This window comes from Bombus pascuorum, chromosome 12 (assembly GCF_905332965.1).
Source record: "Bombus pascuorum chromosome 12, iyBomPasc1.1, whole genome shotgun sequence".
Taxonomy (NCBI): Eukaryota; Metazoa; Arthropoda; class Insecta; order Hymenoptera; family Apidae; genus Bombus; species Bombus pascuorum.
Genome location: NC_083499.1, coordinates 7,851,425 through 7,865,934, shown reverse-complemented (window position 1 = coordinate 7,865,934; position 14,510 = coordinate 7,851,425).

Genomic DNA, 14,510 nt, shown 5'->3' with positions numbered 1-14,510 from the left:
TCGGTTCTGCGATCGAACGAAACCGTGCTTCCTCCGCCGATTTTCCTCCTCCTCTGTCTCTTTCTCTCTCTCTCTCTCTCTCTCTCTATCTCTCTATCTCTTATCCGTGAAATCTTTTCGTTACGCCAAAAAATTCGACGTTCGTCGTATTCTTATCTCGGTGGAGAGCGGTCGGGCGGTCGGGCGGTCGCGCAGCGAAGCGAGAAATCGGCCATCGACGGACGGTTGTTTCTAATTACCGTTGTTCGTAACACGCGATCTCGCTCGTAACGCGGTGCACGGCACAAATACGTTAATTGCCCCAGGAATCGGTACGCTCTGGCAGACGCGCGATAATTAAACGTAACGACTTCGTTAGGCGAATCCCGATGTGGCGGCGTCTCTACTGGTTATTACGCCGCGGAGGCTGGCAACGTTCGCGTTACACTCGATCGTCTTTTTTCCTCCAGATCGAAGAAATAGAGATCGAGCGGCGACGACGCGTCGTTTTGTTACCGCTTCGACGACTCAAAGCAGAGCAGAAGCTGTTACGATATCGTTTCCGGTCGTTTCCAGCCTTCCTTTTTCTAGACCAACGTCTCGCGGTTGTTCACGCCCAAGCGGCTACGATCCACGTTACGATCAGGTGAATCCGTTTGATACTCGCGATCCAACGAAAACCACTTCAAAGGATCTCGCGTCAAAGCAGAAACTGCTTTCGACCGACCTAACTTTATGTATGTATCTTTAAATTCGTTCGACCCGTACGCCCTCTGACTCTTTATTGCCGCGAGTGCGCCTTGCGTCGAGATATATTTAGTCGTCAAAAGCACGAGCCAACTATCGATGATACCGACGATGACCGACTCCCTGACGAACGAGCGGATAAACGAACGAACAAACGAACGATCGTTCGAATGACGGAGCTACGCGTGCAGATCGAATCGTTCCTTACGAGCGAAAATTTCGCGCATTTTCATCATCGTTAGCAGGACTTGGACAAATAGACGGGCCATCGACGGACCTCCCGAGAGATCGAGCGACATTGCCGCTCGGTCTCCGCGCGGTTGCTTCTCCAACTGCCGGTTCGTTTGGGGAGAACTCGTAATCTGCTTAGTCTGACGCTGATCCGGACAAATCGCCGCGCGGTTACGCGGCACTTATTCTCGTCTCTCGATGCTCGCGACGCGAGCACTCTCTCCGCTTCTACGTTTTGTCGTACGAATCTGATCTGATCGATGATGGTGCCGATCCGACTCGTCACGATCCCAAGATGCCGGTCCTTTTCTTCGACGAATTCATCTCGGGGAGACGCGAACCGTGCGTTTGCGTCGCTCGAAATCAGGGGAAAAAGAGGAGGAGGAGCTCGTGCATGCGAGTTACGCTAGAGATGGTTTACGCTTAATTTGGCAGGTACGCGAATCTCGTGAAAAGAGTACCGCGGCTACCGGACCTCACGACCCTGTAAAATGCTCGTAGAAAGACAGAGGTTAATTAAAACTCGGTCTGCTCTCGAAACCCCGCCAATTTTCTTGGAGGATATCGCTTGAAACCACTTAATCGCTCGACCGCAAAAGTGCCACCAATCTGCCGGCTACATCGAGCGTAGCTACAGGGCCGAGATTCCTTCGAGATTCCCGAAAGCGCGACGAAGAAGAGGCGGAAGAAAACGGACGGAGTCGAAAGGAACAAAAGGATCGCAGTTGCTAGCCAGAATCCCGTCGAATAATCCTAAAATCAATCGACAGACAAGAACCTCCATTAGACGGTGGTTTGCCAAATCCGGATTCGTCTCGAAACTAACAGACCTTTCTTAACGGATTTTCCGCGTTGCTCTCCCAGCAACGATATACTACGTACGTTGTACCATGTATGCAGATGCCTATGTAGTAGGTAGGAGAAAACTGAGACGGATAACATCTCCTGGACAGTGAGATTAGATTAGACAGAGATTAGGCGAAGTCGATTTAATTCTCACAATGGTCGCTGTCGTCGAGCTTGTTGCGCGAGAATCGTCGAGATTCGTGCGAAAAATCGCTTGGAATCGGCGGTGCGATGGAAGTTCGTAAACGAAACGGAGCAAAGCCGAATGGAAAAGAAGGAACCGTGGTCGCGGAGGCCGTTGCGCTATCCCTCGGGACGAATATGATGTAAATAAATGATGAGCTGCCCCTAAGGGAGTGGATATTAGAGTGGGGGTAAGAAGTGTTATGAAACATAATTAGCGGCCGCCGCCACTGACTCGCGATGATTACAGGGCGGTGAGCAAAGGTCCTGGCGCTGGAGGAGGGAGTCGATGCGGGATAGATTTCCTGGCTGGCTACGAGCTACCTTCTTACTTACCTTCCTAACGCGTTCGCGTCCCTCTGCACGCGCGCGCGCAACTTCAAAACCGTGCATGTGGTCACCGACCGCACACTCATGCGCCGCCGAACCCTAACCCATACGTTCGGCTTCCACTTACCCAGAGTACGAGCACCAGTACTCTACCTATTGAACTACACCCACCCGTTCTCGCCTATTCCCTCCGACGCGACGTTCGCTACTCGCACGACAGCTAAATACGAGTCACCGTCAGATTTCCACGTACGACGTTAACCGCCTACGTGACAACCTACACGCTGCATCTTGCAATTCTATCTCCTTCGTACCGATTTTCCGCACTTTGCCGACCAAACTTTGCTCCTCCCTTTATTCGTCGCGATCGTTTCGCGCGGCATCGCGGATCTCCGCTCGTCGTTTCTTCCTTCGCCGGTATCCTTCTCGATAACTTTATCCCGTCGGCATCGTATCCGGCGGAAATCTTCATCCGTCTTTCTACCGTTTTCCATCGATATAGCGAGCGAAAGAGAATCGACTAAAACGAAAAGAAGGTTAAAGAGATTCGAGAGGGCGGCGAAGCTCCGTGAAATCGTTCCTCTTCGACGTCTCGTTTATTCGGCAAAGTACGCTTGCAAATTTTTACGGTGCATGGCTTGCTTAAGGAGCCTTCGTCCCGAGTAAAAGGTACTTATACCTTATGGGTACCGAACGACGACAACGACGACGACGACGACGACGACGACGACGACTGTGAGTGCTTCTCATTCTAGAAATTTTTCCTACCTTCCACGCCGCGAGGTTAACTCGCCGCGTTCGACAAGAAGACCCATGAAACTTTTACGTGTATCGAACCGCGCTATTTACGGTTAGAATGCGATTCCCGAGGTGGAATCGCGATCCGCGCGAGCGGATCTCGCTCTGTACAATCTCGTCGCGATGGTCGGTTCTTTCGAGAACGGTAAGTTCAAAAAACGAGAGAAGAAAAGAAGAAAGTAGGAAGAAAAGGAGGAAGGAAAGGAAGGCAGAGAGGAGAGAAAGACGCGACACGATGGAGAACGAGAGGGTAAAGTCGAAGGCGTTGTTCGTATAAAGGGTACCGTGACCGTTTGGTATGCCGGGCAACGCGACAACATGCTGCGTTATCAGAATTATTGCTGGAGCTCGCGTTTCTCCAACCAATACGAAGTTAATGCGGCGCGTTAACATTCGTGGGGTGCGCTCGAAAGCTCGCATCCCCGCAAGCTGTGGCCGGACTATCCCGTTTCAAAGGCTGGCCTGCCCTCCTGCTACCCTCTTCCACGTGCCTTCCGCTTTGCTCTGCTTCTCCTTCGACCCACCCCCCGTCCCTCCTCTCACCCTGCATATTGCTTTCGCGCACGTACGCATATGTCGCCGAATATCCTTCGTAAGGGGTAGAGACTCGGGTCCAGAGAGCTCGGCTGCTTCGCCGACGAGCCATTGTGCCTTCCAAGTAGCTGTATCACGTGCTTTATATGGCCGAATAAACTTTGGAAACCGTACGTATTGGAATTGTTCCACGGAATTCGTTAGAAAAGTCGGGACATGGGTGCGGATGCGACATTGTTCGAGAGATGAGAAAAACAAAACGGTAACGGAACGGGACAACGAGACGAGCGTTCGAAAGCGGAGAGTCGAGCTCGGTTCTACTCGACTCCATTCGACTCGACCCACTTTCCTGTGTTTAGCTTCGGCCTGAGAAAGTTCGCGCCGGCTATTCCTTCGATCTTACGAATCGAATAACGAATACATTTTTCTTCCAGCGATATCGATTCCGATATCGCCGCTATAAATGCCAGGAATATTACGCATCGGCCTAATAACGATCGTAATAAACTTACGAGCTACTTTATGGGATAACCGCTACTGCATGGTTTCAGCTGTTCGTACAGATGACGCGGCTCGTAAAAATTTCGTCGATAGGAGTCGAGTCGTCTTCCTCCGACTCTTTTCTAAGCTTGCACGGGTCGATCGAAATTTTTCGTCAGCCGTATCGCTCGCGAATCATAGTTTCGATACTCGAGTTTCCAGCCAACTGCCTTAACTCGTACCTACGTAATATCGAGTTGATTCTACGATTATGGATCGACTCTCGATGGTTCAGCGATTCGATGGCTTAAAATTCGATAAACCAAAGGAAGATGAAATCGCGTGGTTCGTGATACTCCGTTACGGAGGGTGCGTTAAACTGCTTCGCTTATTAGCGGAGATTTTTCTCTCGCTTCGTCCCTTGCGCAAAGAGGATCCCAGCGCGTCATCGGCAATGCGCCGACAGTGTGTCACGCCGTGAAGAATCTATTGTTTTGACGTGACCGATTTCGACTCGTGACCGAGATTAAACTGTTTACGGTTAAAACTGCTGCGAATTACACGCATCCGATTTAATCCTTGATTTACGAGCGAGGGAACGCGACAGAGGGGGAAACAACCCGACTGATCTCGATCCTGGTCCCGATCCCGATCCCCGTGAAAAATCGAATCGTGGACGGAACCCGAGTCGAATGCACCCTTGACTCGTGCCACCATGGACCCACCACTTTCACGACCTTTTCGTCGACGTGACGCACCCGTGCAAACGTCAGCCTTATCTCTTCGTTCGTATTTTACGTTCCAAACACCTCCTCTTTCGCTTCGCTCGTTTTCAACTACCGCGTAACCCGACAGCGATTACACGATATTCGAACGAATTCTCTGCAAGCATGGAAAAAACATTCGCAGTAGGTTTTAAGCGATTTGTACACTAGGCGCGCTGTAAAGGCTACGGGATGTCTCGCGTTGCACATCGACGGATACGTTTACCGCGCGAGCACGCGAGCAATAGCGATAAGTCGTTCAACGCGATAGCGAACGCGATTCGATGCCAATAAATCTTTCGATAGCGAGATTTACGATTCCAGAGGAGCGAGGAGAGAAGGGAAGGAAAGAGGAGAGGAGAGGAGAGGAGAGAAAGCAAGAAGCGGGAACGAAGAGGGAGCCGTGAAGAATTTAATGAAATCGCTGTCGCGATTTTTTCTAGCGCGGTGCCTCTGATCCGCGGATTAGAGATGGGATCGACGTCCATGCAAAATCGAAACTTTACGATGTTCGTACCAAGTACGTGTTCCTTCTCGAACTGCACTTTTATCGCGTGTAAGTACTCGCGCCGCTTGTTTCCCTGTCGTGATAACATCGTTAAAAAATTCTCTGCCACCTCGATTCGCGACTATTTTAGCTTTTTTAAATCCGCCCACCGATTACCATCGATACCGTATACCGACACGTACTTACCTATTTACGAGGTGGACGAAAAATCGGCACAATACGTTCGACCGGTATTTAGGGACGCGCGTCGCGAAATCGCTCGCTCTTACCGTTCCAAATCGCTTTCGACGTCGGAAAGAGCAGCTGGCGAAGAAGTTTGTAGGTCGATAACGTGTATCCTTTGAATATCTCGCGGTACCGGTCGTATCACGTCCACGTTAAACGCGAAGTCGAGTTAAGAAAGTGCGCTGGGAGACCACCTAAAGTAAATTGATTCAAATTAGTTCCCAATAGCATGTAATAACGCGGGTTCCCGCGGCGTCTCTATACCCTCCCATTTCGCCTTAGATACGTCATTATATCGGTCGCCGCCTAATACTTAGGTCGATAGGTGATATAACGTCAGAATTATTGGCTGCATACCGGGTGAACCATCACGCGCGGCGTACGCAGTGCCACGTAACGTTCCAGAAATTGCACGCGATGAATCGGTCAAGACAAACGTCGGGATTAAACGCGACCAACGTTCGCCTTCTTCTTCGTATTTCTCTTCCTCGATTTCTGCTCTTACGTTCCCCCGAGAACAACGTTTTCGAGCACCGTGAAGCTCGATCGACGCGTCGTAACGTTCGCGCGTCGGCAATTCCAAGCTCAACGAACGTCGTCGATCGACGTTTCGTTCTACTCGATGAATAATAGAAGTAATTATCGAACGGTCGAAAGGAATCGAGTTGCATACGAGTTCCGAGACATGGACCGTGAGCACGGTGCCGAGAAAGGCAAATTAGTGTTTTCGTTACGGTGAACGGTCGAGTGTTTTCCTGGCTCCACGGGGCCCGGCAAGTGTTTCGTATCCACTCGACCTATCCCAGTCGTAAGCCTCTTCAAATATCACGAATACCCTCGACGTCGTCGCCCGAAAAAGGTTTTCTCGTGGCGGCACAGCAGCCGCCACGATTATACGGTAGCACCGAAAACAACATTAACGCGTAACTACTTGAAAAAACTACGTTCGAACGCTGACAAACGATGACGCGTCCATTCTCCGTCGTCGTCGGCGTCTCGAAGAACGCAAGATATTTTAGTTCGTTTTTCGATGGAAAACTATCCCGACGAGTCGATGGGTACCCTACACCTTCGGCTCCCGACAAGATAGCGAACGAATAAAAGACGAGCTTTCGGAAAAATGGAACGATGGGCAAATGACGAAGACAACGTTTGCGAATGAATATCGTTCGAGAACACGCGCTTTGCGACAAGAGATCGACTCAGTTACGAATCGGTAGGAAACGACAACGACGGATATCGTGGAAACGCTGGTTTCGCGAGTGCTCCTTTTACTCGGTAGTCAGCGGTGCTATAGCTCGAAGACGTCCTCCGGTAGTCATCGGTGCGCTAAGCCTAGCAGTTACGTCGTTAATCGCGATCGGCGCTCGATGATCGGCTTCTCTGAGAAATGATATTTTTAATCTTCGCAGACGTCGTGCGTCTCGTCGCATCGATTGCGCGCCGCGGAAAACCGTTCAAGAGAAGGGAAAAGAACAGCGTGACAAATTACAACGATGCTCGGATAACGTGGCTCGGCCATCGTTGGCAAATCACGCGTCCTTCGGGAGACTCGCGACCATCGTCGAACAAGGCTGAGCCTTTTTTCCATCGATACCGCGTGGTCGTTATCGACTGCGTGGATCGTGGACTCTGTTCGCTTCGCCGATCATCCTTCCATTCTCCGGCTCTGGCCGGAGACTGGTAGCAAAAGAGTTTCCAGCGCGGACGAATCTGTTCGTTCAGAGTGCTCGTGATCGAAAGGACACGGGTTCGTATATGTGGGCAAGGTACGAGCGAACGAGCAAGCGACCGAAAACGAAGGAGCGAGAAGGAGAAAAAGAAAGAAGATAGAGTTCGCGTAGAAGCAGGTAGAGCGATTCGATAGCTAGACAGGCAGGTAGAGGAGGCGAGCGCGCGGGTGAGTGCGAAAGAGAAAGAAAACGAGAGGGAGCGGTCTCGCGCGCTAAGGAGGGTGGGCTGACGAGTGGCAGGTTGTACCCGGAATACCCACCGCGGTGCTTCGCTCAGTGGGGTCTCCTCTCTTATTCTAAATGCTGGCGAGCCGAGAAGAGGACCGAGCTGATGTTATCTTCACCGCTGGAGAGGGATAAAAGCTTAAAGGCTGCAGCCAACTACGATGATACCACCGGTATACGAGAGTGTCAGAAGACACTCGAAGCCTCGAAGAAGGCCTGCAACGTATGCTCGGTACGAATGGACACGAAGAAGGGTGGAGAAGGGTGGTGACTCGACTCCTCGGCTCGACTCCGCCGGACTCCGCGAAAGAGGGAGAAAGAGAGGAAGAGGATGATGGGTAGAGAGATTGGAATGCGGTGACCGGCAGGCTGCGAAGAAGCCTTCCACGCGGCGCGCTCGAACCAGACGGGCCAAGAAAGAAAACGATTGGAACGAATGGCCTAACCTTATGTTAGCCGGCTAACACCGGGGGACACTGACGTGCCCCCCGCGGAGGAACGCGCCAGCCGCGCATACATCCATCGGATCTCGCACCTATACGAAATACGGGCCGCGATCCTACCGGTATCCGTATCCGTATCCATACGCGTACCCGTATCTCGCCTTTCGGACCACCCTCTCGCGCCCCTCGCAACTCTCCACCTTCCACTTCGAGGCCAGCGAGCCGCTATTTCACCAACAATGGAACCTCTGTCTATCCGGCGAACCATGCACGTTCTCGTCACGTCGAACCGAGCCAAGCCGAGTTGAACCGAGCCGAGCCGAGCTGTGAAGATAGATCGCGAGAAAGCTCCATTAACGAGACATCCGTCGTTAGTCGTACACGCGTCGACGTAATCGATTCGGTCGGCCAGCTATCCTCCGACAGATATATTAGGAGGCAACGCGGATCGATCTATCGCTCCCCTCCTCGTCCTTCTCGATCGATACGCCGATCGACTGGTCGCCCGTTTCGAACAGAGGATCGAATAGAGGATCGATGGAGCATTAAGATGCGATTCGCGGAGCGAAAAACGAGCAGCTACAAATAGCCGATGCTAAGAATCGGCGGAGGCGGTAGATAACGAGGATGATGACAGCAACGATGATTTAATGCCGCGCGTAACTTAATGACCGAGTTGGGCCCGAGGGCCTCGACGTTATTCTTCCGAACCATTCACAACACTCGCCGACCCTGCGCTCATCCAGCGACCCCCCGCGGATTCCGCACGGAGCTTAACCCCAACGTGCCAATTCATTTCCTCTCCTGCCGGCATTAGCCTTGCTTTATGGTAGCATTTACAATTATAATCGGCCCGTTCGCTGCCGATAACAAAACAACGCCGAACGAGAGACACCGCCACTCTCCTACCATCTTCCCATCTTCGCTCCTTTTAACCATTCCTTTCTCTTCCCAACGCTCGTTCCGCTTCCTTCCGTTTCCTTTCAGCCGCCTTTCTCCATCGTGTATACGTTACCGTTGTCGCGATCGTCGTCGTCGTCGTCGTCGTCGTCGTCGTCGTCGTCGTCGTCGTCGTCGTCGTCGTCGTCGTCGTCGTCGTCGTCGTCGTCATCAAAAAAAGCTTCGAGCGATTCGAATCCGATTGTGACAAGCTACGCCGACAACCTACGCGTCCCCCCTTCAACGACGGGTAAGGGAAGAAAAGGAGAAACTCTCGGAGATTCGACGCGTATGTCAGGTCTAGCGTGTGAAAAGATTTCGGGCAGCAGGTGTCTTCCAACAGATGAAAATCTTGCCTAGCTATTTATCGCTCCAAGACCCAGGCCACGCCTATGTTTCGCTGCCCACAAATCTATCGACCAACGACAAACTATGTATCGGAGGATATTCATCGGGAATCGAGCATGAGACGGACGTCGCTCTCCTTGGCAAAGAATTTAACGGGAAAAGGAAAAAGAGAAAAAAAAGCGGTACCGCTGACACACGACCGTTCGGCGATGATACTGCTAACGAGAACGAGCGCGTGAATTAGTTTGTTCGACGTACCAACGACATCCAACAAATATTTTCTTTTCCTCTCTCTCTCGAGATTCGCCAAACGATCGAATAAAACGCTCCATGTTTTTTCTCGCTTTGGCGTTCGTGTCAACGGTCGAAAAAAGGAGAAAGGAACGAAAGCCGAGCGTGAGTGAATCGCGAAACGAGCGAATCGAATCGCCGTACCCAATCTCGCATTGTATACGAGCTACGGACCTGGCTCATTTGTCCCGTTAATAATTATAAGAAGGTGTGACTCTGCCTGGCTCGCTACACCTACGGACAAGCATATTTATGAATCTCGGGCTGCTAGCGCGATCCGCTGGTAAAACGTTCCCAACCGGCAAACGGGCGAGCCTTTGCCGATCCCAACTAGAGTCGACGATCGTTGTATGGACGGGACATCCGACTAATTTGTTCGTTCTCGCAAATCGTTTTCGAAACATATTCGAGAAAACCTTTCGCTGGAAGGATCGGTCGAGGACAAGGAACGACGCGAGAAGAAAGAAGACGAACGCGGTTGACAAGTTTGAAACGAGTTGAAAGTTGGGAACCTTCGGAGCGTAGGTAGGCGCGTATAGAAGCCTGAAACCACGGGGGGCGACGTAAACTAACCGCCGGTTAATTATTGTCCTTTCGCACGGCGGGCCCGGAATCGCAGGTCCGCGCGCGTCTGCGTGCACCAGAGAAGGGGAGGAAAAAGTAGAAAAGGAAGGAAGGACCCGCGTAACGCGACGGTCAATCGGTGCTACCGAACGAATGAAACGAAACGGAACGGAATGGAATGAAATGGAACGGAAGTGGGGACGAGGGGCGGTGTAGGAAGATCTGCCGGTGGAGAGAGCAAAAAGGTCTACCGGGGGACGGGGACCAGAGAGAGAGAGAGAGGGGGCCGAGAACTCCCGAGGGCCTGCTAAGGACCAGAACTACCGTGGTAGCATTCAATTAGCCTCGCGGCATGTGAAATATTATTGTCTGGCTCGTTTCATACACTCGATTTTTAAAAGGGGAGAAAGAAAGGCATTACGCCGACCTCCTAACATATTTCACTACTGAATCATTCCCCCTTTCCTCTTTCACGCTTCTACTTCTCGAACCCGGTCTCCCTCCCATCGCCCTCTGCCTCTCTGTCTCCTATCTTTCGCATGGCTTTTCATACCTCTTCGCCAACTCGCACACGCTTTTCGACCCCGAACACTTCCGACGCGATTCTCGTTCTCCAGCGATCGTCTCCACCCCGTTAGTTCCTCGTTTTTCCAGCAATCTTTTTCTCTCGGTCTTGTCGCGGAATTAGCAGGCTGACCTGCCAGCGATCACGCTTGCTACTCCAGTAAACGAGCTTTCCTTCGATCCATCGGTGCGTCGCAGTTCCGTCGTCGCACCTATCGTCGCTCGTGCTTTCGCCATCGCGCCAGCCTTCTGCCAATGAACGAACGTTCCCTCCGTTGTAGTGTGCATCCGAAGCTCGTTACGACGCCGGAACAAACGGATCGTCGAGGGAATTCCAAGCGGTATCGGTCACGGGACGATTTCTTTAACGCATTCACGATAATTGAAACGATCGCGATTCCCCCGGATGGAAGCGATCCAAACGAAACTAAAAGCCTTTAGTCACGAATCGTTTAATTACTCGAATAATCATAAGCGTTGATGATACGGATATGTTTATTCTCCAGAAGACCGTCTTGGTCATCGATTACGCCGCATGAAGTACAGTCGCTAGAAACGTCAACTTTCGTCAACCGATCGATCGGGTAACCGAGATGGATTAATAAAATATCGGCTAGACGCTCGTAATTTCGACGAACGACGACTGTTCGCGTTCGTCGAGACGCGGTCGAAACCGCAGACTCCCGTCCCAACAGTCAAGCTGAAATACCCACGTATCGATATGTTCTCGGTTACGCGCTCCGTTCGGCAAATTAAGAGCGGTTTCGACGATCCAACGACGGTTTTGTTCGTTTTATATAAATACAAAGGCGGAACGTACGAACGAGCTTGGAACTTGTCGCTCGTCTAAAGGAGCGTTCGGAAGGTCAATATTGTTGTCAATATTTAAGGTTCTCAATATTATCGTACGTAAGAGATCCTCTAGACGATCAATATATGCTGTCAATACAATATCGAGGACCCTGAAATATTGACAATAATATTGACAATAATACGAATAGCCTGAACGCTCCTTAACATTTTCCGGACATGATGGATCAGTGGTGGAGAGTCGAGAGCGTCGTAACGTATCATGGACACGAAGAAGAATCCATTACAAACAATCGTGTTCCAAAACGATTTTTGAACGACTTTCCAATGCTACGCGTTTCGACGAGAAGAAATTTCCACGAATTTATTGGAAAAACGAGAAACGCCAAAGGGTGGCAAGAGGGAAAAGATATTCGAGAACGATCGCGAGCGATAGCCAAATGCGAAGGGTGAATCGAAATTGGTAGAAACAGCGAAGCACGCGAGAAACTCGCGACAGGAACAGCGTTGCCGTCGAATTGTCTGGCTGATTTCCTGCTTCGAGTCGTCCCTTCGGAGATTCCCAGGGGATAGTAGGAGGTTAGGGATGAGCCGGTTGTGAACGGTGCCTGGAAAACCGAATAGCGGAAGGGGTTTGCTTTGGGGGTTGGGAGTGCTGATGGTGGTCGAGCGAGAAGAGAAGAGAGCAGAGGAGAGGAGAGAAGAAGAGATGAAACGAGAAGAGAAGAGAAGAGAAGAGAAGAGAAGCGAAGTGAAGGGTGTGGGTGCTGTGGTCGAGAGAGGAAAAGGATGAGGAAGAGGGGGCAAACGATGGTAGAAATCGAGCGAGAGGGGAAAAGAGAGAGAGAGAGAGAGAAAGAGAGACAGAGAGAGCGCGGCGGAGCGTGTAATTGAGTCCCGTGCGCGATCGCTACTTTATCGACCCCCTTATGCCTACCCCGTTCCCTCCATCGCATCCAACCCCTTATTCCCTGTTTCTCTCTGTCGTGGATCGGCACCTCTCTCTCTCGAAACCAACCTACCACCTTCGAACTTTATCTTTCAGCTCTCCACTCTACTCTACCGTCTCCTTCTGATGAATCTTTTGTCTTTTTCGCGCAACGATCTCCGACCCTCGTTTCTGAACGAACAACCGAAAAACATCGACTAGCTATAGAATCGGGATACCAACGACGACGACGACGACGAGAAAAAATCAAGAAAGAAGGGGAGTTTCAGCGTTTCGAGAACGAACGAAAACGAGTTATCGGCCTGTTCCCGGATTTCTTTGTGAAAATGTTCCGGCATCGTCGAAACGATTATTTTTACAAAGGTTTTTATGAAAGTTGGTGCCGTAACGATGGCGAGCGTCCGCGAAACACAGACCTCAGCTATTTCGAGCGAATCGGAAAATTTATGCGACCGAACTCGATTTAGACGTAAACGTTCGATTCGACCGATCGCCAGAGAGAGGGAACTGTCGTTTCAGTAACATTATCGCCAACGATTCAACTGACAAGATTCGCGCGCACCACCCGTTCGCACTAAGTAGTCGCATCAATCTTCGATGCGATTTCGTGCTAGGTAAATTATATATCTATGAAAAGCAAGTATATCGAGCGGCGAGGGTCCCGCTGAGACTCGTCGGAGCAGCTTTATTTAACCCTGACCAATTCACACTAAAGATGAATCTACTTCCACGGTCGCCATCAAGCATCCGTGTCAGACGGGTACGCGCCGCAAAATCCATACATACGAACGTCACGGATAGACATATATCAATCCGCGCTAGACATATATCGGCCCGTTCGAAAAAACATTTGACAAGAGCGTACACTCCGTTTTCTACCTAAGCGTCTCTGCTCGGACACCAAGGAACAGGGTAAAGCAACGTACGACGAGCAACGGCGCTCCTTTTTTTTTCGTCTTCCGTTTCTCCTAGACTTTTCAACTAGGCGACGTGAGAAGGAAAGCTCCTCTCATCTTCGTCGCGGTTGTCCGAAGAAGAAGAAAGTTCGTTTTACGAGTTCACCGTAATTACCGGAACAACGATTCGTCGTGGATAGAAATTTATAGTTATCGTTATCGGATTTGCGTTACGCGAACCTCGATTACCCGCCACCGGTGCTGCTTTCAACGGAGGCCATGTACTCACGAACAATTAACTAATTTTTGCGTAATTGCACCTTGCCGGCGTACGAAGCTATTTCTCATTTCCCGCGGAGCAATTACGGTGAAACCATGATGATTATTTCGAGGCTTTCGCTCGGCGAACGATCGATCCTCGAAACAGTCATTAACCGATTGGAAGCGTACGTGCCCGCCACGGGAGTCGGGAACCAAAGGGTTGTAGCTATTTGTAACAAAATTAAATTGATCCCGGCGAGGTTGGAGATCGACGCGTTACGGATCGGCTCTCGTCGCCTCCCTCTACCACGTGCTCCCTGCTCGTTCCGCATCGCATCGCATCGTATCGCATCGCATCGCATCGCATCGCGTCTCGTCCCATCACGTCTCGTTCCATGTCCGTTCGATCCTCGTACAATTGCGCGCGTGGAAAGCACGGACTTTGTCGTTCTATCGAACCGACCTGAAAGGACGAGAAAATTAAGGCGGGCAGACGGTTCTATCTGAGAGGGAAAGAAACAACGATCTCCGTGAGAAAGAAGAAGAAGAAAGGAATTAAACCCTTCGGTCTCGCGAGGATCTCTCTTAAGGTGGTCGAGCCACGTAATAGAGAAATGATTTGATTAAAATGTAAAGGAGGTCCGGACCTTCTGTTTGCGCATTTCACGGTTCGCCTGTAAAAAGCACGGGGCCAGCCGTTAGACAGATGGCAGTCGCTGCACTCAATGGCCTGAGAAATTGGATCGCGTTTTAACTCCCTTACGTTTTCAGCTCCGAGCTACGGATACCGAGCTTCCAGCCGCGACCTCTGCACTTCTTACGTGCCACCACCACAGGAGCAACTCGATTCCGTCCTAGAACG